Source organism: Rhineura floridana, chromosome 4, assembly GCF_030035675.1.
Source record: "Rhineura floridana isolate rRhiFlo1 chromosome 4, rRhiFlo1.hap2, whole genome shotgun sequence".
Taxonomy (NCBI): domain Eukaryota; kingdom Metazoa; phylum Chordata; class Lepidosauria; order Squamata; family Rhineuridae; genus Rhineura; species Rhineura floridana.
This window is the reverse complement of record NC_084483.1, coordinates 44044229-44069945: the sequence shown is the minus strand read 5'-3', so window position 1 is coordinate 44069945 and position 25717 is coordinate 44044229. Positions and strand designations below refer to the sequence as shown.

General features: G+C 39.0%; 1 protein-coding gene across 1 annotated transcript in view; it reads right to left on the bottom strand.

Moving 5' to 3' along the window:
- The window catches only part of DLGAP2 (DLG associated protein 2), a 590667-nt gene that overhangs the window by 169087 nt on the left and 395863 nt on the right, over positions 1–25717 (bottom strand). Inside the window, exon 3 of the mRNA XM_061626231.1 lies at positions 4592–4657. The gene's annotated coding sequence lies outside the window, so the exon portion shown is untranslated. The remainder of the gene's footprint in view (positions 1–4591; positions 4658–25717) is intronic.

Genomic DNA, 25717 nt, shown 5'->3' with positions numbered 1-25717 from the left:
CAACTGTTTTATACTTGTTTCATGATTACTGGATTTTAAATGGATTTACTTTTTATTGTGAACTGCCTTGGTTTCCAACTCTACCTCACAGCGTTGCTGGAAATATTCCATACACACATACTGGAGATGTAAAAATACATATACTCCATATAATAGTTTATTGTCAAAACCAGTTTGTCATTGCAGAACATTTTTTTTAAAAAGTATTAGTTTCCTACCAAATAAAAGTAGTAACACCTAAGTAAGCCCTGCCTAACTGCTTACCAAACCCCCCCCCCAAAAAACAAAAAACCAACAAGGATTGGAGGGGGAGAGAAAGATATACAACACAATCACAATACTTTGCTATGTTCACTCACAAGTCCCATTGATTCACAGCACAATCCTAACCATGCCTACTCAAAAGTAAGTCCTACTGAATTCAATGGGGTTTATTCCCAGGTCTGTAGAATAAGCATTGCAGCTTTCCTCCCAGAAAAGCAAGTATAGGATTAAACCTTCATATTGGGAAGATTTGCACAACAGGCTATGAATTAAACAAAGAAACTGCCCTCTTCAACAACCCAGCGAAATGTAAACTTATGGCATCATGAGCTGCAACATGTACTTTCCCAAATTTCTGTTCAAAAATTATTTGAAAGACAAGATGTATGATATGTTATTTTTCAAGTAATTAAAACTGCACGTACACTTTTATTATAATCATAATTGAAATTGTTTATTGTTTGTGCATCCCTACCAAGATCCTGCTGTAATCTTCAGTTCCAGATTTCCTGCTATATTATTGTAGAAGGGCAATATTCCTACTGCTGAAAGTTAGACACGTCTGATGTGCAGACAATCAGGAAAAGGAAACTGTTTTCAGGATTTGTAATGGCTTCTAGCTATTGCCTGGAGGTCAGCAAATCTCTCATCAATCACAACCTGACTTCACGTATTGGCTAAAAACCTGAAAGGGCAGGGATCAGAGCCAACTTCTAACAAGCAACATGTCCTCTCAACCCTTGCCCTTCTTGGCTTATTAAAGTTTGCTGAGGGGGGTTGACCGAGAGGATCCAGGGGGTGGTCAATGCATCAGTGCAGGAGGAATGGTTCCAGCCGCCTGAAAGAGGCAGTGATCTGACAACTCCTGAAAAAGCCCGCTGTGGACCCATTAGTCTGCAACAATTACCGACCAGTCGCAAATACCCCCTTTTTACGGAAGGTGATTGAGAGGGTTGTGGCACAGCAACTGCAAGTACACTTGGATGAAAGAAATTATCTTGACCCATTCCAGTCTGAGTTCAGGGCACTTATGGGACTGAATTGGCCTTGGTCAACCTGATGGATGACCTTTATTGGGAGAAGGACAGGGGGAGTGCGACCCTGTTACTCTTACTTGATCTCTCAGTGGGTTTTGAAACCATTGACCATGGTATCCTTCTGGGCAGACTTGGTGAGATGCGTATCGGAGGCACTGTTGTACAGTGGTTCTGAACCTATCTCCAAGGTCATTTTCAGAGAATAGCATTGGGTGATTGTCTTTCGGGCCCCTGGCAGTTGTGCTGTGGGGTGCCACAGGGTACCATCTTGTCCTCCATGCTGTTTACCATCTATACGAAGCCCTCAGGAGCGGTCTTCAGGAGATCTGGGGCGAGGTGCAACAGTATGTTGACGATACCCAGCTCTATTTCTCTGTAACATCTGAATTAGGAGAGGCGTTGCAAGCCCTGGACCGCTGCCTGGACTCGGTGGTGGGCTGGATGAAGGCCAATAAACTGAGTCTGAATCCTAGCAAGACAGAGGTGCTGTGGATTGGTGGTTCCCGAGTTCAGGTAATTGGTCAGTTGCCTGCTTTGGATGGGGTCGTACTCCCTGTGAAACAGCAGGTCCGTAGTTTGTGGGTGCTCCTGGATCCATCTGTGTTGGAAAGGCCCAGGTGACCTCAGTGGCTAGGAGTGCCTTTTACCAGCTTCAGCTGGTAAGAAAGACAGCTGCAGCAGTTTCTGGACTAGGATAGCCTGACCACTGTTGTCCACGCACTGGTAATCTCCAGGATGGATTACTGTAATGTGCTCGATTTGGGACTACCCTTGAGGTTGGTCCGGAAGCTGCAGCTGGTGCAAAATGCAGCAGCGAGACTGCTCACTGGGGCAAGGTATCGCCAACATGTCACCCCACTGCTGAAAGTATTGCACTGGCTGCCCATTTGCTATCGGGCCAAGTTCAAGGTTCTAGTTTTGGTGTACAAAGCCTTATACAGCTTGGGACCAGGATACCTGAAAGACGGTCTTATCCCTCATATACCCAGTCAATCACTGCGCTCTGCAGGTGAGGGCCTCCTGCAGATACCATGTTATCAGGAGGTCCGTTCTGTACAACATAGGAAACGGACTTTTAGTGTGGCAGCACCTACCCTTTGGAACTCCTTCCCCTTAAATATTAGACAGGCGCCATCTCTGTTATCTTTTCGGCGTCTATTGAACACCTTCCTCTTTCAACAAGCCTTTTAAATTGAGACTTTATCCGAGTCAGCTTCTGTGTTGGAATTGCTTTTTAATATGTTTTTAAACTTTTTTTTAAAAAAACCAATGTTTTTTAACCTTTTTTTTAAGATGTCTTCAAAGTTTTTAAAAAAAATGTTTTTGAAGTTGTTCTGTGTTAATGTATTTTAAAGTCCGTTTTCATGATGTTTTAAAGTATTTTAGTGCTTTTGTTTGCTGCCCTGGGCTCCTGCTGGGAGGAAGGGCAGGATATAAATAAAATAATAAATAAATAAATAAATAGTTGAGGGGGTGCAGCTGACATTTTGGTGTATATCTCTTGACCGAGACCACCTAGAAACCTTTTTTTAAAAAAAAATGAAAGCAAGTCCGAAGATTGGGATGACTCACCTAGAGACTCAGAGAGGACCCCTGAAAACTGGAGTCTCTGGGCAACAACTGGAGACCTGGAAACCCTAGCTGCCTGAGATGTCTGCTTTACTCTGCCTGACAGGCTCAAAGACTCCTGACTGTCATTCTCTTCCTCTAATTCACTACCTCTTCCAGTCTTCCTTCAAGTAAGCCTATGTTTTTTCTCCTCTTACTTTGCTAGGCCCTTCTGCCATATTTCCCCTCTCATGAATGAGCTCAGCCCAGCCAACAAGAACCAGAAACTCTTAAAAAGAGAGCAGCTCACCCAATGCCAATCGGTGACTATTAGACCAAATTAACTGCGCCCAGAGACCCTGTCCACTTGTGACACACAGTCAATTGCCAAAGTTTTTCTCACTCTCACCTTCATTACAACATCTCTTAGTTACACTACTATCTAAAAATACTAACCTTTGCCTTAATTATGCCATGTGCCCTTACAGATTTTGCTCTATACACAATATGTAATGAATCATAATGAATCATAATGAATCAGGGGTAGCCAATGCGGTTCCCTCCAGATCTTGTTGGGTTACAATTCCCATCATCCCTGACTATTGACCATGCTGGCCAGGAACGATGGGGGGCATTTTGGAGACCTCTGAATCACAATTAATTAAGTAATATAATTTTCCTTGTGCCTGTGTGGGATATTAATCCTGTATGAAATGGCCCTAAAACATGAGCTAAGTAAGAACAAACAAAATGACTTTTTATATTTGCTATATCTGCTAAAACACAACTATCATGTAACCTGTTTGAATATTTTTAATGACTCACTGCTTGAGTGAAGACTACTGTGCAATAAAAATCTGTAAAAATTCTCTTATGGTGCTCCCCTTCCTCACATTTTCAGTGACAACAGCCAAATCACAGAAATATTATGTAACAACATGTACATGCATGTGACTGACAAACAGTGTATGGCTTTGTAATATTTCAGTGAATACAACATACATTCAATTAAAAGAATAAGAGTGGACTACTATGCTTCGTATTTACACTAACTGAAATGAGCTCAGTAAACTACTTCACACTAGAGAAATTTCTATGAAAGGAACAATAGATACTATATTATGCATGCTCACCATCATATGTGATAAATTACATTTGTAACCTCTTTGCTGGCACGTGATCCACATTTAATAAAGTAAGCACTGGAGAATTGTATTACACATGATCGTGTATATGCAGGGTTCCAACCATTTTCCTTATGCCCATGTGTAAAATTCATCCTGTATGAAATGGCCCTGAATCATGAGCTCAATAAGTACTCAAAATATTCCAAACATGTTCTAAAGAAATGGCATTAGTTAGTATCCGTCAGAATGATTCAGCGGTGAACAGTTTTGCAGTTTAGACCACATTAATTCTACCTAGGCAGAAGCGTATGGTTTTAACATCCCTTTTTAACACCATCCTTTTGGGCCTGACATTTTACGGTTCAGGTTTGCTCTGTTTAGTACAGACTGGGAGAAAATATGGTGAGAGAATCAGCTGAATAACATTTGTAATGTGTGACGGAAGTTAAGTAATATGTTTGAAATAAATCCCCTGCACAAACTGATTCTGGATTAAAATTAAAAGGTACACACAAACACAGACTTTGTTTTAAACAGTTGAAGGGCTGAGGTGGGAGGGGATACCTAGCATTTCTTTATAACTGGTTTTGTTTAAAAAAGAAATAAAATCTGTACCTAGCTCTTCCTCTGGTGTCCCTGGAAAACTGATCCCCGTCTTGAGGAGATCACCACCGTCTTCCTCTGAAAAGACAGAAACAAAGCAAATAGCACAGATATTATCAGGTACACAGATATTTACTCTTCACATACTTTCACAAAACTCAATGTCCCTTACAAGAACACAGCAAATACCTTTTTTTGTTCAGTTTTACGTCCAATGGTTTCCTTTCTTTTCTTTTCTTTTTTACTTTAATGCCCAGTACGTTTTCCTAACATTTCTTCATAAAATCTATTCATCATGCCAGCTGCTTTGAACTTTAAAAAATCCCTCTATGCAGCCTTAGACTTCTTGCTCATATATTATCCTTGCTTGTATTATTCAATTGCATTCAAATCGTCCCCTTCTTTATTGTAAGCCAAACAAAGAACTTTATCCATTTATCCTCTTATCTTACTTTTTAAAAAAAACAAAACACTTTGTGTTACAATTTTTAATTAAACTTTTAACATAATAACATTTTTTAATGGGCAGAGCAATCCTAACCCTTGATCCACCATGCAGGAATGGGTTAGGATGCGGCAGAGGTTTCCTCCCCCTGGCTTCTCTCAGCAGAGCTTGGCTGGCCAAGGATTCATTGGGATTCCTAAACTGGTCCAGTTACTGGTTATAGGTCCAATACGGTCTGCTCTCTGCTATGTAAACCTGGAGGTTGCCGGCACACTGAAAATAGCATTTTCACTGAACCACCACCACCACCACCCACCCTAAGAGACACTTTTAGGGGATGGTGCATTATACTCTGAGATGATGGGAAACTGAACAAAATTACTTAATGTACATATCTGAGATAAAAACCTAAAGTTAATGATTTGAAGAAGGATGGGAACATTTCAGAGTATTTTGGAATTCTAAACAAAGGTGTTCCTTATCACAGCATTTTTAAAACTACACATTTGTTTATTTTTATTTCATTTTCTTATATTTATACCTTGTATTTTTCCATCAAGGAACTCAAGGTGGCACACATGTGGTGGTCTCCCATCCAGGCACTGACCAGACCCAGACCTACTTAGCATCAGCAAGATACTGGCCTCATGCGCTTTCAGTCCATACCCTGGGACCAGGGTAAGCATGCCCAGATGACATATGACAGTGTCAGTGCTGAGTTTGGTACTCTGTCACTTCATGGAAGCCCAGGAAATATTAGAGGGTCAGATGCAAAATAGAACTTTAAAGAACAGTACAAACACTAACAAAATCCACCTGCAGACAAAGTCCACAGTGGGGGCAAGGAGGGGACAGGAAGATTTGCTCCTGTTGTAATCATCCTTCTCCTTAAGCCCCTGAACTAGCTTCATAATATCCTTCTGTTTCTAGTTGAAGTTAACCAGTTTTGAACAACACAGCTGCAAATGCTAATTCACACAGTTTGCTTCTGCCTGTGATATACCCTGAAGGTCAGCTAACATGATTTAAAATTATAACAATGGGAAAGATTGCACAGACTTTGTAAAAGGGAAAAAAACTAGCAAATTTCACAAATATTTCAGAGAAAAGGAGCATTTCTCTTTTCTGTTTGAAACTGTTAAATACGCTATGCATATAATATGCAACCTCCTGGAAATCTAGTGAATCAAGTTGCAGATTAGGTATAATGGATCCTTTAAAACGTGACAGGCACATGTATTCAAATTAAATTCCATTTGGAGAGGTAATGAACAACTCTAATTAAATACAAACATAAATCAGGAAGTTACCATGGAGATGGGTCATGTGATCTGTCTACAAGTTAAAATTTAGAAGTGCAGTCTCTAATCCGGCTTCACAATAAAAAAAAAAAACAATAAGAGGAACCTTTTGTTGGAGCCAACTAGAAAATATCTTAGGGAATGTAAGGTTTATTTTCAAAAACAGAGGTAAGCAAGGAGTCAGAGATTTCCATTGCCATGGACAAATGTTAGGTCTCCATTACTAAAATGAGAATAGTGGCCTACCTCACATGGGTATTATGTGGACAAATGTAATGAAGATTTTAAAGAGTCTTGTGAATTTGAAAACAAATAGAACCATATGGTGAAATAGCTCTTTTAATGTTGTATTTCAAAGCACTAATGTGCCCAAACCTGGAGAATTCATGTACATTTTATTTATTTATTTATTTATTAAATTGATATCCCTCCCTCCCTCCTAGAAGGAGCCAAGGGTGGTAAACAAAAACACTAAAAACACTCTAAAACATCTTAAAAACAAAATACTTTAAAACATATTGAAACGAATCATCTTTAAAATATATTAAAACAAAGCATCTTTAAAAATATCTTTTTTTTAAAAAAAAAGCTTCAAAAAATCTAAAAAAGTAATTCCAAAGCAGACTGGGATAAGGTCTCTACTTAAAAGGCTTGTTGAAAGAGGAGGGTCTTCAGTAGGCGCTGAAAAGATAACAGAGATGGTGCTTGTTTAATATTTAAAAGAGGGAATTCCAAACAGTAGGTGCCAAAACACTAAAAGTCTGCTTCCCATGTTGTGCAGAATGGACCCGATAAGATGGTATCTGCAGGCCCCTCACCTGCAGAGTGTAGTGATCTACGGGGTATATAAGCGGTAGGATAATATTTCAGGTACATGACATTCCTATGCTTACAGAACCTTCGTCATTCACTCTCAAGTTGGGGAAAGCTCTTCATGTATATTCCCAATGGCCATACCAGTCAGTTATTCCTAACAAAGCCATTAATACAAGACCCTGTGCCTGATGTGGGTTCTGTGCGTAGAATAGAACATTCCAAATTCTCATCAGTGAAAGCCTATTGCCAGTTTGGCCCAGCCTCCAACAGGTTCATTTTGCCCTTATTATATACAAGAGTGGCTGTATACTATAGCCAGCATGGATTTTTCACATTCCACAATGTTAAATTGCAAATACCCCCATGCCATTCTAATGCTTCCCATAAGCTCATTTCAAAACAAAACTTTACAAAACTTATAGTTCTGAACTCAGATATGCTTGCTTAATAACCCTCTAAGTTTTCGTGGTGATACACGGAATACTCAGAGAGAATCTAGAGTTCAAAGTGTAAAACAAGTGAAAAAAAATTGAGATCCCAGTTGAACTTTTTTTTGTCACTGGTCTCATAATTTGTTGAAGTTAATTAAAAATCAACCATGTTCACAGAGTACCTGTAATCCTATTACTGACCTTGCCCCATACTCCGACCATCTTCTGCATGGCTGATTTTTAATTAATTTAAGAAAGTTTGACATTGAAACCTATGATAAGCATGGGCATGCTCAGTAACAACCAACTGTCAGTGTTCTAACAGCCAGACTCACAACTGCTCAGCTTGGCTAATCAGGTGTCCACACCCACACCAGACATTTATTCCACTTTAAACAGTAGTGGCTTCTCCCAAATAATTCTGGGAAGTGTAGTTTGTGAAGGGTGCTGAGAGTTGTTAGAAGACTAACAGAGCTCCAGCAGCCAGAGTGGTTTAACATTCAGCCCCTCTTCTGGGGATTGTAGCTATGTGAGGGGAATAGAGCATCTCCTAGGCTGAATAACAGAAACACAACATGTGCTGTGCTGATCTTGTTTCAGCAGGGAGGAAGCAACATTAAGAGAGCTGAAATAATTCAGATAGTCACTTTAAATATGTTTGATTTACTTTGCAATTTTAGTGAAGTTACCTATAGTAAATCATTTCCCTTTGCTTCTGTTTCTGCGAATATGTGTACAGCAACACTTTGCATAATTTACACTAAAAAAAACCCTCCAAAACCAATTGTGGAATAATGGCACTGACTATTCTGCAGAATAGTCTCCAATGGACATGATGGGTGTCTCAGTTTTCACAAGATAAAACAGTGGGACGTGAAATATATTTTAGCAAATTTCTAGGTATGCTCTATGTTTTTAATTGATCATGTCCACCTTTCCTTAAGTGGGGTGGTTTAAGCATAGCAGGGTGAACACATGCATCTTGGGCAGGCCAAATTTGTTTTTTTCCCAACAGCTAGATTATTCATTAAATAGCAACATATTGTAATCAGTCTGGTTTTACATCAAACTGCAGTTTCAGATTCAACTGTTAATGCACCCAAAATAGAAACAGAATATAACCTCCAGTTTGAAACACAAAAAGCTGTCTTCACCATCATATGACACTGACCAATAAAAAGCCTTTGAAATTCATAAAAATAAATTTGACATAGATTGCTAGGATGAATAATGAGAGAAATTAAATTTTCTATATTAGATTCTCTGTAGAAACAGTAGTTACACAGAAAAGAAGCAAAGTAAGAACAACTCCAGCATACAAAAAAAATGTAATTTTCCATCTTTGGAGTTGTAGTCCTGATTGCAGGTTTTGCTACCACTCACCTTATGCTCAGAGGCACGTTACCAAATTCTTCCAAGCTATACAGGAAGTGGATTGGACTGTGAAAGTCCAACCCAAATTGTGTTTGCATTTTGACAAATTTGTAGGGCAGGACAATATCTCTGAGAGGAGGTCAGGTCTCCTGCTCCCCTGGTGCATTCACTAGAGCTGCACAATTTCCCTACTTTTTAAAGTTTGATAGAAATATCTGTTTGTGATAGGTACATTATCAAATCGCAAGGTTTTTTTTTTGCCTATTAGTGAATATAGCATAAATTATGTGTTACCTTGGTAACTCTTGCAGATGGCAATCTCACTGTATACTGAACAGTACTAGAACCAGAGTATTTTATTCCTTCAGCACCTGTCACATACGCCTTTTGCTTGTTTAGTTTAACTCCCTTCCCAGAGCCCTGTCAAGAGTCATTTTTTGTCACTGACAATATAAAATGGTAAGTTGTCCATGTAATTTTTTTACATGCCTTTCATTTCCCATAGTCATAGCACTGAACACTGGCATCCAGCACTGTCAATCTAGAGACATATTTAAAAGTGTGATTCTATCAAATAATGCTGCGACTCACAAAAGCATGGCTGGGAAAACCTGTGGACCTCCAGATGCTGTTGGACTCCACTCCCATCAGCCCCAGCTGGTATGGCCAATTATCAGGGCCAATGGGAGTTGTAGTCCAGCAACATCGGGAGGGTCATAGGTTTCCCAGTTGTGCACTAAGGGTTCCAGCAAGTAGGTAGATGTGTATCCTCTCAAGACCTCTCATCAGAGGGTTTGGAAATATCAGCATTACACAATGAGCATTAATCATACAACAAATATTCTTTCCAACTAACAAATTCCACATGATTAAAACGGAAATGTAAAATCCCTTAACAAAATATATGGAGATCATTTATGAAGAATATTTATAGTCAAGATTGCGTAATTCTCGTGTTGATAATAAATCACTTTTTCTTTTCATTAATGATCATCAACTTGTATAAAACCAGTTCCAATATCTGCCCTCAGGCTATCCTCCAAGCAACCAGGATCTGTTGCCGGATCATGGAAGATTCCTTGTTCTTATTGTTTTGTTTGGTTGTATTCTGTTATTTTTAATGCTGTTTAGGTGTTATTTCATTGTTTAGTTTTTTAGATCTGTTGTTGTTTTTGTATCATTTTGCTTTGTACATCACCTAGAGTGGCTGGATGGTCAGCCAGATAGGCGATTAACAAATTCAATAAATAAATACAAATAAAAAAACCTCAAAACCAGAGAATGACCATGCTAAAAGAAAATCTATGGATATTTGCTTGCTTTGATAGAATGTGAAGTTTTAGATAAAATAATACTCTGGACTTTTCAAATATTGTGCTTCTTATAGAGCACTGCACCCCAGGACTTCCTCCTTTGATTCACATGTACTCATTACATCAATTACTTTCATTGCTCATCCACAGTAAACCAAAGGGATTCTAGAACATTCCCTCCAATAAAATACAAACCTTGTATGATACACGATCAGATCCTGATACAAGTTATCACAAATTTCTATTGCTGATGCAGAAGACCGAGAAAGCAGACCAACTAGTTCTCAATTAAATAATTTATTGTTTGCTTCTTTTGAGAAAACTAAATGAGTTTTTGAAAAGAAGATGTATACTTATCTATTCTTTATGGCCCCTTCTCCTTTGAAGTCTGAAGAACACTGAGCTTGCAATTGTGAGGGTTTTCTTGGTGCTGGCAGCTGTGAATTCTTACTCTGCCAGTGGACTGAGGCCAATATGCTCAGCTGAGGATGCAAGTTGTGCAATGCTGCCATACTGAATAGAACTCTCGGGGCCAAACAAAGTGTTACCAGGGGTGTAGTTATCTGGCATCTCAGGGCATCTTAGACCCCTTACTTTTATGGTAGGGTCCCAGCAGAGTCCCTATGTCTCCAGCACCCTACAAGCAATCAGCATGAAAGGGGAGTATGTTAGTCAGTCAGAAGAGTCTTCTAACATGCTTCCTTATCCCTGGAGCCAATCCAATGATGGGAGCCAATCAGAGTGAAAGGAGGTGAGTCAGCCAGTGAGAATACTCTTTTAAGTAGCTAACACTCCCCCTTTTCATGCTTATTGGCTCCTAGGGATGTTTGTTGTTGTGGGAGAAGGCATTAACAAGCATCTCATTCTTAACTCAGCAGCAAAAAGGGGGAGCCTGGCTTTGACTATCATGAAGGGTCCCAGCACTTCTAAATTTGCCACTACACTATTGCATGTTACATTTAATGCATAGTGTAAATAACAGATGTGCAGACCCAGTGCAGGGGGGTGGGGTGGGGTAAAAGGTCCTTACTGGGAATGCAGCACATGGAAAGGAGGCTGTGCTTTATGTGGGTTCTCTGTGTGGAATAGAATGGATTTTCTTGAGTACCTTCATTTCCTGGCCTTGCTGAAAGAAAGGGACTAAAAATAAATCTCCTTTCCTGGCCTTGCTGACAGTACCTTCCTGTCAGCAGGGCCAGAAAGACACTCAAGAAAATCCAGCAACATCATGCATTATAAACATTACTGTGGCTCTGAACCCATATAGTTTTGTCACTGAACATTATGATTTTTTTAAGGATTTGTTGATGCCCAAATGAAATCTTTATTCAATGGCATTTTAAATGGCTCTCCCATCCCTGAAACATTGAATGACTCTTGGATTCTTCTCCAGCCAAAACCCTTTAAAGATCTCTTAAAACTTGATTTATACCACCCCATGTCTTTCTTAAATCATGACTATAAAATTTTCACCACAATAGCAAAAAGGCTCTGTAATTTTCTCCTTTAATTAGTTTACCCTGATCAAACTGGTTTTGTTCTGCACTGTCAGAAAGCTGACCCTATCAGACAAGTTCAAAATGTAATTATTCATTGTAAAAAATCAAATTCCCCTTTAGATTTAATTTTTATTGATATTTTTAAAGCATTTGTGTGGATTGGAAATTTTAATATTGATTGCAATAAAAATGAATTTTGGGCAGTGACTTCTCTTTTTAATTAACTCCTTCTATTCCCTTCAAAAGCGATGGATCATGTGAATGGTCTTGATTCATGTCCCATACTGATATAGTAAGGCATGGAACAAGGTTTTCCCTTTTTGCCTCTCCTCTTTTTATTGATTATAGAACCTTTGGCTATGCATACTAGGCATAGTGTTGCAATTACAGGAATTACAAACATAAATTAAGCCTTTATGCTGATGACATTGCAGTGTCGGTCACAAATCCTCCTGCCCTTCAATGTGTATTGGACACTTTTAACATCATTTCTGCATTACAAACCACTACAAGAAGTCAGAGATGTTTTTATGTTGCCCCTAGAGAACAGATACAGACCTCTGACCTTTTAAGGATTCAATTGCATCGTAAACAAATTATTTGGGAATAGAAATAACATGGTACCTGAATAAGCTGTTTTGGGCAAGTTTTGGAGCAGTGTGGAATACCACCTCTAGATTGCTTGAAAAAGGAGAAAATCAAACTTATTTTTATTGGCCAGGAAATGCTGCCTTCAAGATGATGTTGTTGTTATGTGCCTTCAAGTTGATTACAACTTATGGCGACCCTATGAATCAGTGACCTCCAAGAGCAGCTGTCGTGAACCACTCTGTTCAGATCTTGTAAGTTCAGGTCTGTGGCTTCCTTAATGGAATCAATCCATCTGTGTTTGGCCTTCCTGTTTTTCCACTCCTTTCTGTTTTCAAGATGATGAGTCTACCTAAATTAACCTTTTTATTTCATTCTGTTCCAGTGTGGATTTTTGATCAACAATTTAACATATGCTAAAGAGACAGATACTTTTTTTTCTTTTCTTTTTTTTGGGAAAAAACCTCATATTAAGAAAAGTTTATTGTATAGGCAAATATGGACATGAGGTTTGGTTGTTCCTCATTTATGAATTTACTATGAGGTGAATAAATTGTATGATGTAGTTTCTTTGCAGCATGAGGAAGAACGAAAGCAGTGGATGACTATGGAAAACTGAACAACAGATGGTCAACCTGTGCGTTCATTGTTCTTGCATAAGATTAGTGCCAAACTTGGTCTACTTATAAAAGAAAAGTCTTTTTTGATATTTAGAAATGTAGGGTGAAGTCTATTTCCTCTTTGGTTTCTTCTTTAATTCTGTTTTTCTGTTGTGGTCAGATTTTTTAACAACTACAGGATACTGCCATTGTGGTCTTGACGACATAAGGGTTTATATCATTTGGGGGATTTTGTTGGAACAACTGGGATATTAATAAAACATAACATTATATATAGACACCCCTCTAAATTGGCTACACTGGTGGCAGGTGTCTCATTTTCTTAGAGAATTAGAAATCACTGCACAGGCTATTAAGTTGTTGACCACCTTTGGGTCTTTAGTGGTAAATGTTGATGACAGCGTGAGGAGTTATGTTTCAAAAATTTATATGGTATTATTAGAAAAAGATCTGGGTGATCTCTTAGGACTCAAAAAATTGTGGGAGTGTGATTTTGGACTGGAATAAACTCTGGAGCATTACAGACACCACCTACATAGGCGAAAGAGCATATGCTTAAACTTGCTTATACAACACCAGTTCACCTCTCTAGGATGGCCTCTGCAACTCTTTACTTGTGCTGGAGGGGCCATTTGTGGTGGTCCTGTCCAGGGGCTGAGTGTTTTAGAAGGACATTTTTACTGAAATACAAAAAAACAATTAATTAGCCTGTGGACTGGATCCCCCAAGTGGCATTGCTCATTTTATTTGATGGAGTCAATGCTGATTTGAAATGTAAAGAACTGCTTAGTCATTTGCTTATGGAGGCATGTTTGACTCTGGCCAAGCACTGGAAGGACTTGAAAGGAGCCAGTTTGGAATATTGATATCACAGGATTTGACAAACTGGCATTTGTGAAAAAGCTCACACATAAATTGAGGGTGTTATGAGGTCAGGCAAAAAAAGACCATTTTGTGGGCAAATGGCATGATTTTATTACTTTCACAAATGACACTGATAATAACAGAGCCCCTCCCACCCAGCTTATCAGGTTACAGAATCCATATGTTTGTGTCTTCTTGCGTTAACTTTTTCATATGTCTTCTTTCCCTTCTACAATTAGCCCTCAGTCAGTTTTCTTTTCATTTACCTTTTTCTTTTACCTCTGTCAGCATAATGTGTATGGGACCTAATTACCTCACATTTTTTTCCAGTACCTTGGACTTTTAGAGTACCAGTCATTATTTTACTGTTTCATGGGTTTATGGGGTTTGTTGGGTTGCTCTTGGTTCATACTGTATGTACCATAATTTTGATTATTTCTTGTATTCTTCTTTTGTAATATAACAACATTCTTAATTTAAAAAGCCACCACTACTGTGGTTTGTGCATGTTGCTGGAAAGCTAACACCTCAACCGTAACTCCCTATGAACTTGCATTGTGATGTAGCTGCTTAACATTAAGACAAAACAACATTACATGATATACTTTTGGAGTTGCTGCAGATTTTCAAACAAAAGCCAGCCTTGAAGTTTCAAAGAAAAGGAACTTTTCAGGGCAATGTAACTAAAGATATAGGTCCTTGTCTCCAAGGAAGTTACAATTGAAAGAATTCTAGGTGCAGATGTGTGGGGAAGGAGCCTCTTTATTCTCTTGATCAGACTTGAAGTAACATGCAAACCATTCTTCTTTAAGTTGTAGCACTTGGCCAATATTAAGGAGAATCAGGGAACTAGATAGGCATTCAAGAGAGACTGAGAACATCCTTCATGACTCTTTTCCCCTATGGCACCCATTATTTTTCATGAGCCCCCACTGGCTCTTAGCCACTATGCCACACGCAAAAAATGTGCCAATGATTACTGGATCATTGTGATTATTGGATTATTATGGATCAGATGTCTAGTCTCTGCAACTGAAAAAATAGCAGTGGGGGCATGTATGTTGAAAAGTTAGTACATGCTAACTTCGGTATTCATACAACCTGGTCTGTATGTGACAGTATGGCCAGTATGTAAAATGCAGCAGCTGTACACAGAAATGGTTGTGTGAGCAGGCCCTTATGGGTGTGCCATCCAGATATGAAAACAACTTCTAACCTTATGGAGCATGTAACTATAAGATTGACTCCAACCCAGTGATTAGAAATAGAGCATGCCATGGTGCTCGTAACTCATACTACTGCCACAAACTCAGAGCTTCAAACTTAGCTTATTCAGCCACATGACAAGCTAGCTATAGCATACTGAAAAACAGCTGCTTAACATTGTGGAGAATGTTTTCTGAAATGATTGAGAATTTGCTTGTACAGCAAAGTTTAACACATGCTTCTGCTGTGTTGAAGCCAATTTAATTCTTTGGGGCAGTATCTGATACCAGTCATACTCAGAGTAATAATGTAGGTCCATTGATTTCAATGGGTCTATTCTGAATATGACTAACATTGGGTATCACCCATTCTTTGCAGTGCTAAAGGTTCTGAGTTCTAAATGAATTTGTTGTTATACTGTCACCCTTGCATCACCCTCTTCTTCTGAATCTAAGTGGTGCATTATATTCAGACTTTGAATCTGAAGCCTACCTGATACATTTTTGGTTCTGCCAAAGCTGAATGAGCAGCTCTAATACTCACTTTTGCCATTTATACAAGGCAGGGCAGCACAATGCCATTCAGACACTGTGTGGACCTGAGACTAGGATTTTAGAGGTTAAGAAAGTGTAAAGACAGAGATTAATGCAATAAAAATGGCAGTGAAAATCTGAGGCTTGCATTCAGGAGCATCTCTTATCTATATTTGATTAGTGGAAGTGCTGCTGGATTTCTTAATCACAATTAGTTCTTCTTTTTAACCTTTTCTTTTCCTGTGCACATCTGCAGGGAATTCAGTTTATTTTAGCTTATACCTCTTTTCTGAAAATACTCAACTTCATGATTTCAGTAGATATGAACTTCTTTTAAACTGACCAAACCCTTAAGAAAAGAAAAGATCTAGGACTGGTTAGTGCATAAAAAAAATATCAAAATAGTATTCATTAGCTGCAGCCTAATTTCATTCTTCTTTACATGCATTACTAATATATAACACTGGAATTTCCCCTTAAATTTAATGTGTTATTATTTTGAACAGGTAATACACACATACTGTATTGTTGTCAACCCCTTTTATTCAGAAATCAGGGTGCATATATGCCAGTTTTATTGCAGAATAAATGCTATTTGTAGTCAAGAGTGGGAGTTGAGTGGAGCTTTGAATGTACAGCTGTGTTCCTAACGGAACTGAAAGTCAGACATTAGAGCTAATCACTGCCATTGTCTTGATAGAGCAGAAATGATTCATTAATTGAACATCTCTCTTGTCCTGCCCATGGCAGAGGGAAAGAGGCCATGTGCTAAAAACACATTATGTTGTAATTCAAGACCTGGTGGTCACTAGAAACAAAAGCTGAGAATGCGTATATGTATGTGTTGGCAACCACTACATATTAATAGTGCTTGATGTTCCATTGCCAGTCCAGATGCTTTTAGTTCACTTCTGTTACTGTAAATATAAATATATATCAATGGCATAATAACAATCTGATTCTCATGGAGTTATATACATGTTTAGGGCCAAAGGTCCTTCACTAATCACTTCACCAATCCTTGCTACGGCGTACAACAGAGCAAATGCATCGTAATATTGCCTGTGATCCTAGCTATGAAGGTCTTGCCCTAGCTTTTGCATATACTGATGTATTCTTGTGGAAAATGTAAAATAGTAATCCTCTTTTCCCTCATACTAGAAAATTATTATGCAAGAAGACCTTTTAGTAATGATCACTAACATATTGCTGCTCATTATACACTGATAAATGGCTTTGAAACATTTCTGATTCTCACCTAGTATCATGCACTAGGATCGTATTTACTGCCTAGTGGACAATATTGCATACCATGCTAACAGAGGCAGAAGCTGCAATTGAGAGGCAAACCTGTGCTTGTGAGAAGGACCAGGTGCCTATGACACCTGGTTTAAATCCAATTCACTGGTAGCAGGCTTGGCAGCACTTCCCTAAATATCTGTCAAACCTACAAAGTTGACATCAGCTCATTGCAGAACTTTCCCTATACAATGGAATATTTTATACGCTGCCATGGTTTAACAAAAATTAAAATTTGCAAATTGTATATATAGAGAAAAGTGCATTTATACAGTTTATATAAAGTGCATTTCTATATTTCAGGCACCTAAATAGATGTGTGATTTTACATGTTGTTGTTTTTTTACAATGTGTGTCAAAACATATTAAATGGATTAATTCTATTGGAATGCAAAACACCAAATTTCAGTATAGAAGAACATTATTTAGCTCTGAAACTTTCAGGAACTGCAGGTCTTATATACTTAAAATCCTGAGTGTTGCTATTTTGGAGATTACTATAATGATATGTCATTTGTAGAGAAACAAATGACTTCTATTTGAATTTCATATCATTTTAAAACTGATTTTATCATTCATTAATGATAGTGCAATACCTAAAAATCAACACTGATAGTCAAAACCATGAAATTCTGACCTTCAACAATATTTTTTTTTCCAAATATAAAATGTGTTGGTTTCATGGACTATCAAATGACACTGGAGAAGGGGGGCAGAGGAATAAATTGAGGACATTCCAGATTTTTTTTTTACCCAAGGTTTTCATCTGTTAATATTTCACAAGGTTACTAACTGCACAAATGCATGCATTTTTATGTAACACAGAGGCACAGGAACGTGATTAACACATCAACTGCTTCACTTACAATATATTTGCCCTCAACAATTTATGTTGTAGTGAATTAGAACCATTCCACTTGGCACAACATACTCAGATATTATTCACAGCCTGGAAAAGCAGAAAGAAGATAAATATTCTGCCACTAATGATGCTGCTGCTTCCCACCATGTTTACAAGCTCTCAGCTGTGGTACAAGTGATACTAAACTGTTACACTGTTACTAAGAAAATTCAAGTAATGTAAATAAGTAGAGTGGGAGGGAAGGAGGGGAAAATGGATTTGTGGGGATGTGTTAAGGGAGAAGGGGCTCTAATTGGGATATCATGTTAACGTCTCATGGGGTGACAGAGTCCCAGACAAACATGATCACCCGAGTGATTTTTTTCACTCCAAACATTCTTTTCATGCTTGTTCGTTTTTAAAGCTTGCTTTATTTTGTAGCCTTACTTATATTTTGAAACACATAAAGCTATAATTAAGGAAAGACCGCAGACTTGGTATGACTGAGCTTCCTCCTCTTGTACTGATGCACTAATTTCAACTTGCGTGCTATATATACACACTCACAGACACACACACTTGACGTTAAAATATTTTTAAACATGCAAAAAAAGTCTATCCAATTAAATAGAACTGGGTTGTTACTGTTGTTTTGTGTGTGTGTGTGCGTGTGTGGGAGAAGGAACAATTTTAACAACCAATTCTATTATATGCACCTAAACGCTATAGCATCTTTTTGGCCTACTGTGTGAGTCAGATCAACAGATTAACAGTACACCTCAAAAACACTGAGTCAGTTTAAAACTGCTCCAGATGTTCACAGTTTGTTTCTTTATTCTTCAGCTTGTGTGGCTAGATGTCTCTTTTCCAGAAGGACACCCCTTAATACAGAGTTCATTGGTGCACAGAACATAATGGACACTCTTTATTTGGGATGCTTCCATTTAACTCCACTGGAACATCACAGATCCTTAATGTCACATTATACATACATTTTGCATGATAGATTTTGATCTGGTAGATAAAAAGCTAGGCTCCAAAACTGAAACCACAGAACAGAGAGATACTAACCCCTCATCATTCCTCAAATTTAAAGGATACTAAGCCATTTACTTTTGCTTAGTATTCAGTAGAATGTTGTGTGCAAAGCGGATAATTAGACACAGGATATCACGGAAGAGGTAGTCAGACTAGATCAAATATGGGGAACTTTTGCCCTTCCAATGTTTCTGAACTACAACTCCCATCATTCCTGACCATTGACCATGCTATCTGGGGATGATGGAAGTTGTAGTCCAACAACATCTGGTTGAAGAACAGTGATCTAGGCCACCTGAGATCTGTCACACTGCTGTTCAATGAGGCTTACTTCCAAGTAAGAGCGCATAGGATGTTAGGCCAAAATATAAAAGTCTCATCATTGACAGATGTTCATTTTCCTCATCTGCCACAACTCACCATGTTACTAAGCCAAGTTCTAACCACAATTGTTTCAATTTTGTTCAGATTCATTTTCAGTCAGGATGCTCTAGCCTAGTCCCTAGCCATGGCCAAAGTCTTGGTTAGCACCAGGATTGCAGGGCATGGGTCAAGATTTACAAGTGAATAACTTTAAATATAAATACAATCTATTGGAAATCAACAGAAAAAAAATGAGACTGGATAGGGATGAGGGAGGAATTTGTTTGGTCCACTTTTCACAGGGGACTGACCCGACGCTCCAAAACTTGCTTGCAGATCAGATTTTTATATAGTGTGGTATGATTTTATCTTATGTATAGATCAAGGCTATATGCAGCAACATTTATCAAAGCCTTTCCTTAGATTATGGACAGGAGACAATATCATGATGAAGTATATAGAAAATCTCCAAGTTGCCAATAGATTTTACATATATGCTTACCTACGCATAAGGAAAAGGTTGTTAAATGCATTACCTTCTCTTAATAACTCTGTTTATTGTTGCTGTTTGTTTTTGTATTTTAGAAATTTTTTTAAAAATAGAAAAATGAAACTTCCAAAATGCAAAAATGTAGACCAGACACTATGGCTGAAACTCCTTCAGCCCTGCTTTACATAATTACTTTTCACAAATATATACATTTGCTGTTGGGTGGATGGACTGAATCATTCCTGATTGAATGGCAACCGTAGAAAAATCATAGTCTTCCAAAATGTCTTCCTGAGGAGGGGGAAGGTCGGAAGCACTCTAAGTGGGAATCAGAAAATATTTTATAAATTCCATCATACCCTTTGCCATCCTCAGATTCTCAGACCCTGCTTAGAGCTTGTTTTTCCCCCTGTGAGGAGCCTTTTAGGCACCTTGGAAATAGAACAAGTATCAAATGATTCAATGGTTGCCATGGAGAAACTGTGAAGTTTTCTTTATTTTGAGTTGAATGGCAGAGAATTGCAAAAACACAGCAGCTGTATAACTTGCTAGGAAATAAGCAACTGCCAATCAGGTGCTACAATAATTGGTAACATTTTTTTAAGACCAGAGTAAGAAGCCATATCTTATTTTTTTAAGCTCTGCTATTTCCAATTCTTTTGAGAATGAGATTCTGCCTTTGGAAGGTTGTGACTAAAATATTCAATGCAGCATAATGAAAGCCCCACCTACATTAAATTTACCTAATATTTTTAATGCAACGTAAGACCATCCCCAAAATTGTTAAGTTGTTATATGACTTACACAGGTTTTATTTATTGACATTTGGGCTCTGCAGAATCCAGATCATACAACAGCTCTCCAGATTTCTACAGACTATCTCATTTCATGTATATCTGTATAAATTTTAATGTTTCTTGTAATCTGCTTAGATGCTTTCTTATATATATATATAATTAAATGAAGACTTCCTATGAGCAAAATTCCACTCAGAGGACAACCTGCTGAAGGGTAGGGGTGGGAGAAGAACTAATTTGCAGGGTCCTGGCACATGTAATGCTCAGGTTTACCAGAACGTCTCATCATTTTAAACAGGCCCAGACAGAAATGTCAGGAAATTCTGACATTCACCAGTAAAGTTCACATCATTGAGTGCCTTCAGAAAAAAATGGAAATCAATGTGGCATTAGACATAATCAATGTGGCATTAGACAAATGTGGAAGAGTATACTTGCAAATACATGCCAAAATCCAAGGCGTTTCTGCCATCATTCACTGTTTTAAAACGTTGCATAACTGAACTCACATGCCAACAAGAGTGGTATGACCTATGGGTCAAAGAGGAAGCATGGTGTGCTCATTCTTCTTAATACCCAAACAAGTTGGATATTAACAGATGGGTCAGGGTTGGGGAATAGAAACAAAAGTCAACTATGTAAAGTGATAATGTGAATCCATTCACTGCTAACCACTTGCTAAATTACAGTAATTTGAAGACTATATGGCAGAGGTAAGATTTAAGGAGGATAGTCACATCTAATGTTAATTGTTAAACAGTGAAATCTGCAATTGCATCATAAAAATTGCTACTCTCTATTACTTTAATTACAGATCAGCACTGTGTTCATATAGCCTATCTATCAACATTTTCCAAGCTATGCACTTTTAGAAGGGATGTGTGTGTGTGTGTGGGGGGGAGTTGTTTCATATGTTAGTTATAATTTTTTCCCCATGGGAGCTTAGCTGTTGCTGCTTTCCTGTATAGGAGTAGAGAGACCAAAAGACAATGACCTGCTGAGAAATGAAGGAAGGCAAGGTGCACTCTCACTTCCTCCTAGGTGTATGATGTTCACTGGTTTGACTAAAAACTGCTGCCACTGAGTGACAATAGCAAAAAAGGAGACAGCAGGAAGCAGCCAAGTTTCATTTGATTATACTACCATGAAAACCTTAGAGCAGGGTTGGTGAACTTTTTTCAGCCTAAGGGCTGCCTTTCCTCAAGGAAACCTTCTAGGGACCCCCCCCATGCCGGTGGTGGATGGAGCAATGGATGTGACTCTTACCTTTGTACAGCAGACTATATTCCAGCCATGCAAAGGGCAAGAGATTTCCACACCCAACACACTTCTTCATTCAGAGAAGCAAGAAGAGTTATTACAATTCAGAGACACATTCAAGGCAGGCAAAAGCACTTGAGAAACAGAGTTGATGAAGGCGGGCTGTGGACTGGGAAGGGATGTCACCTGGGCAGGGGTGTGGCCTAGGGAGAGTGATGAGGGTTGGAGAGAGAGGCCTGGAGGGCCGTATTCAGCCCCCAATCATGAGCTTCCCCACCCCTGGCTTAGAGGACCTTTCATCCTCCTCTCATGTGCACCTGGTATGTCAGGGACTGTGCTGTGATGCCATTCCTAGAAGCTTTCCACTGTTACACAAGAAAACAGCTCTTGGACAACCTTGTTTGTAGTTGTTGCATTTCTTTCTTGTTCTAATTTCCATTTTTCTGTATGTGCCATTTGTATGTATAAAGAAAATCCAGAATAAATCAGGACAAGAAGGCCTTGCTTTGGGGCACATGTGGGCATGGAACAAAAAACAAACTTTGGCTTTTCATTCATTCCCACTTGGAAATAGATCTTTAAGGTCCATTTTAAGGCCTGTGATGATGGTGGTGCTATACAAATCTCCACTGCAAGAGAGTTCCTCAAATGTGGGGCCACTGCTGTGAAGGTCTTCTCTCTTGTGTCTGCCTTCCAACCTAACTGATTCACAGGCAGGCACATGAGCAAGGCCTCTGAAAAGGACCTCAAGCATGGGTGGGTTGATAAAATGGGACTAGTGCTTATTTAGAACAATTATGACAGAATGAACATGAAAATATAGCTGGATCAGAACAAAGATTCTGAGTTCCTAGTTTTTGTATCCAACAGCAGCTAACCAGAGCTTTAAATCTAAGGAAACTTACATATACACAGTATTGTTGTTGTTGTTATGTGCCTTCAAGTCGATTACGACTTATGGCGACCCTATGAATCAGCGACCTCCAGTCACATCTGTTGTAAACCACCCTGTTCAGATCTTCTAAGTTCAGGTCTGTGGCTTTCTTTATGGAATCAATCCATCTTTTGTTTGGCCTTCCTCTTTTTCTACTCCCTTCTGTTTTTCCCAGCATTATTATTTTTTCTAGTGAATCATGTCTTCTCATTATGTGTCCAAAGTATGATAACCTCAGTTTCATCATTTTATCTTCTAGTAATAGTTCTGGTTTAATTTGTTCTAACACCCAATTATTTGTCTTTTTTCACAGTCCATGGTATGCGCAAAGCTCTCCTCCAACACCACATTTCAAATGAGTTGATTTTTCTCTTATCCGCTTTTTTCACTGTCCAACTTTCACATCCATACATAGAGATTGGGAACACCATGGTCTGAATGATCCTGACTTTAGTGTTCAGTGATACACACAATATATTAATAATTATTTTCTATTTTCAGTATTAAACATCCAACAACTTCTTTTCTGTTTGCAGTAGCACAGGTAATAGATGACTCACAAATAACACTTCAAAAGTTGTGCATGAAATAAATCTTCCAAATACGTAGCAATATTTACCTCAAGCATTGGGTCTGTGACCCCCTCCCTCAACAAAGTGTTGCTTTCAGAGGGGTTGTGATCAAAATGTTAACCTGACCACCTATGTTGGGAACTTTTAGTAGCTGAAGATTTGCACAAGATCAACAAAAGAAATAAAACATAATGGGAACTGCCTTGACATTCCATGTTTGTTAGAGAGATGCTAGCTTGCGCAAAAGCCACATTTTTAATGAGCTCTCTACCATTACCTTTAGGGTGGCCAATTACACACTGACAAAAAAGAAGACATGCATCGCCAAAGATGACAGATTTGCATAACATTTGCATATGCTAATTGACACGTATAGATACAAATGTAGAAATAATTACTATCACTTAAATGGAAATACAATAAATATATCTCCATAGTGGAGAAGACTGTGACTAGGCAGCCTGTCAGCCTGCTGTCCAGGTGCTAATTGAATGAACAAGCTCAAAGCACCGGCTCTCACTTCTTACCTTTAAACTACACTTGGATGGCCAGCCCTTCAAGTAGAGGGCACTTTCAAATAGAGGACTAGCCTCTGACAGTCCTTCAAAAAAGAGGAGTGCCATCTGTATAGTAGGACACATGGCGACCCTAATTACCTTGGCCTCTTTCATTTTATTTCCCATAATAGCTGCATTTGTATAATGAGGTCTCTGAGGCAGAGATGGTCTTTTCATGGCCTACTTTTACAGGGCACAGCACAGTGGTTCTTATGTGTCCCTGAAGGGAAAAACCAACCAACTGACTAACCAAACAAAAACATAGTACCTTAAATCCCTTAACTAAAATCACTGCTGCAGTTACTCCTCTTTTATGAATGGGAAGGGCAGTAGCATAAAAAAGCTTTTTTTACCACAAACTGACAGGTGAAAAGCAGAAGAGTACATTTCTGATTACAAAGGCTTCAGTCACAGAAAAGCCACATCAGAGATGCCCCATTGAACCAAAAAGACAGATATATAAAACAAGCTGTGCTCAGCTGATGTGCCAGCAGAGGGGGAGCAAATGTAGTTAAAACCCCTACTGTTGTAACTGACAAAAGTTGCAATCCTCAGTTGGGCCACTGCCCAGGGAGTTTAAGAGAATGCAAGAGCCATTGACACAGCACTGCTGTGCATGATGGCCAGGACACAAGGTATAGAGCAGGCAGATCGCTGCACCTCCCTGGTGCTAGCACAGCAGCAGAGCTTGGAAAATTACTTTTGAAAAGTAATAAATTACAGTTAGTTACATGGCCCAAAAATAGTAATTACCATTACAATTACAATTGCTCTGAAAGTAACTGATTACTTGACTTTTCCTCCAAAGTGATCACTACAATTACATTTCTGTTACTTTTAAAAAAACACCTACAAGGTGCTGGCCTTGGCTTCTGCAAATCTAAGTAGCCTAAAACAACATTAAAAATAAACAAATACATACAGAGGTAGTAGAATAATTATTTTTATTCATAAGATAGCAATGGTGGTCTCTCTGCTGGTAAGGGTGGTGGGGAGGGAGGCTGAGGCCACTACTCAGATCTTTGCACGTCAAACCAAGTGCAACCCCCCCCACTCAGCCAGCAAGCACAATCTGTCTCACTTAACCACCTCCCAGACCCTGCCCTGCCACCAACTAAGGGACACTCACTCAAGCAAACATTTTCCCCTGAGATGCAAAAAAGTTAAAATACTGCAAATGCAGCACAGAAGCCAGAGAGGGTGGTGGAGGCCACTTTGTGTGCCAAGTGCAAACACAGTATTCACACACACAAACACAAACACACGTTGTCATCTTTCACTTTCACAGTTCTTTATCTCCATTCTTCCGCTGCCTCCCTCTCCTTTATCCATGTTCTTGACCTCCTTTTCCCCTCCACTCCATTCTTCACCACCACTATCCGTTTTTTAAAATAATTGTTTTCTCCACTCCATCCTGTCTCACTCTCCGCCTTCTCCCTCATCACCTCCTACACATCCACAGAGCATGAGGAAAGAGCGACGCTGCACAGAAGCCCAGTTTGAGGCACATGATTTTCATCCACAAATCAGAGGAGCAGAAGACTTCCCCTGCTCCCCCTCAAGTAATGCCCAAAAGTAATGCTGGAAATGTTACAATTACTCCACAAAAGTAGTAAAATTACTCCTAGTTCTATTACAATCAGAATGTAAAGGAATTACCCACTCGTTCCTCAAAAAAGTAATGAATTACAAGTAATTCGTTACTTGTAACTAGTTACTTCCAAGCTCTGCACAGCAGTCAGGCCCACGTGTCAGCAATGGAGCTGTCTTGGGTTCCAACAGATCCTGGGCCACCTTAGCCCCTCCTTGCCCATGGTATGTCCCATTTTGTGGCTTCCTGCTGGCTGCTTCTGGCAGGGATCCCACTGGCAGCACTTCTGCCTATTTGGTGAGTGGAAGGAGAAACTTAGTGCTGACATAATGGTGCTGGTATAACTCCTGAGGTGGAGGCAGTGGAGGTCAACAAAGCTGGGCGGATGGACACCTCTGCCCAATCC